Raw genomic sequence first — 2450 nt, forward strand, 5'->3', positions numbered from 1 at the left:
CGTTGTCTTCCCTGCCGTCTTCATTGATGGTGTTCAGGATGTTGGATGTGACACCTGCTATTGCTTTTAACCTTGCATCTCCTTTTCCTGCCATTGTTAGTTTATGCCAAGCTGGGAAGAGATGGCTATCCCCTTTTATGATCTAGATGAAACTAAAATCTTAACTAAAGATATCCCCACAGACAGCGCCAAATTGTTTGACCAAAAAAGTATTAAACCTTTTGATTAAATCAATCAATGATGAGAAGAGGAGTAAATCTTAGTTAAGGATAATAAATCTAGATCAAATGATAGATAAAATAGATGAAATGGCAGACGTTGGTTAATATGTTTGAGTCGATTGAATGTTCATAAATGCAGCAGCATAAATATGCAATCAACTTAAGTAAATGCGATAGGCGTAATCATATGAAGTTGCTACCCAATTATTGAGATTTTTAGGAAACTTCTTTCCTCGGTAACAGAGTAGAAAAAGAAGAGATATGAGATGATTAAGGAATCTTTGGACCTTGTCAATGTAGAACAATGAAGTATATTTCTTGCATTCAATGAATAAGGTAAGGCCTTTCTAGTATATTCTCTCAGTTGAATCTGTTACAAAGTGTTCCTTTGTCTCTTTTCCCGGATCCCCCTCTTCTTTGCTAACCCTTTCTATTTATAAGGGACAATCTCCCAAGAAACCCTAAAAAGTACAACATAAAGAATATTTGAAAAGCATATTCTTACTGTCTCCTATTAAGTTTAAACTACCGTTGACATCTCGTCTCGACTGACCGCTCTTGGTCGTCGTCCTTCATCGCAACGACCATAAGATGTTCCGTCACGATAACCTCGTTCCTCGTCCTACTCGGTAACTGCCGTGGTTGCCAAATTTGGACCTATACTATATTAATTAATCATAATTAAGTAAGAGAAGCGTATATACAAACACATTTTTTTATCTATTGGTTTGATATAAACATTTGTGAGTACTTAGGTGAATTCAGATTATAATAGAATAGACTAGTTGATGCTTTCTGAAATAGGGTAAGTTGGGACTGCTGTCCAACTTTAAATTCTGATTTTGTTTATTTTTGAGTATTACATATTATTTTGGTAAATAAAAATCTTTAATTACCAAAAGAATATTAGCAAATCGAATAACATTTTGATAACATTAATGTTTAGGTGTTGATTAGAGCTTAGAGGACCTAATATGAAATTAAAAGTTAAGATAGTTATAAAAAAAATAATTATAAGTGGGTGCGAGAAGTCACCAGTTTATGAAAAATAGTTTTTATCAAAATGGTAATCAAATACTAAAAAATAACTTTTTGAAAAATATTTCCCTAGTTAATAAAATCTGTCATATTAAGCGCACCCGAATAAAATCAGTCATATTAAAGAGAAATGTTAGCGTAGGTTGATAGATAGTTTTGAAACTAATCTAATTATGAGGCGTAAAACTAATTGAATCCTATGAATATTATCGGACATTGTCTAACCTATACACGATCAATATCGATAGCTGAATGAGTGGTAAATGACTAAGATAACTGGTTATAACAAATTGTTTCTTGTGAAGATTACATATTGTTGTAGGTTATTTTAACTTCTTAATGTAAAAATTTATGCATTATTAATACATATAACTTAAACTAATCACAAATATTCTTTCATCTAGTGTTAAAAGATATTTATAAATATAAAGCTAGTTAATTAGGGAAAGAAAATAGCACTAAATATCCATAAGGGAAATTTGCACTTTTTAGTCAATCAAATATCAGATATATTTTAATGTTAGTTCTTGTGATATTTGCTTAAGTACATTTGATCTTCAGTTAATTGAAATATGCACTTTTGATCCCGCCACTACAGTATTACTAAATCTTCATAGATTTAATAAATTTCTAAACATTACATTATTTAATTACTCATTTGTCATGTTAAGTTTGTCCTATTAATTTGTATACGGGTAAAATCGAGCCCAGAGCTCGGTTTTACTCGATGATCGGTTAAGCTCGATGCTCGACCGAGCTCGAGACTTGGACGAGCTCAAGGATCGACCAAGCTTTTAGGTTAACATATAAACGGAGATCGAAGTCAAAAAGGCAACCGATCCCGATATCAGAATCGAGATATGAAATGTTGATGTCGAGAGCACCGTCGAAGCTAGCCGCCAAGACCGTCGAGCTTGACCTCGAGTTGGTCGAAGACATAATTAGTCTCGTTCTTGATGACCTCGGGAAGGCGTCGCCAGCTCAGCCGACAAGGGTCCCTAATTCTTGCCACTGATTAATTATTATAGCATAAATCATGGTATTGATAAAAAAAGTAAGCAAACGGTCAGAAAGACCCATGCTTTCCCATAAAATAATGTCCAAAGGGGGGGGGGGGGGGGGGTGATTTTCCCCTATAAATAGAGGGGCTATGTAATTGGGAAAGGACATTGCAATACACTAAGGCAATAT

Source organism: Nicotiana attenuata, chromosome 6 (assembly GCF_001879085.1).
Source record: "Nicotiana attenuata strain UT chromosome 6, NIATTr2, whole genome shotgun sequence".
Classification (NCBI taxonomy): domain Eukaryota; kingdom Viridiplantae; phylum Streptophyta; class Magnoliopsida; order Solanales; family Solanaceae; genus Nicotiana; species Nicotiana attenuata.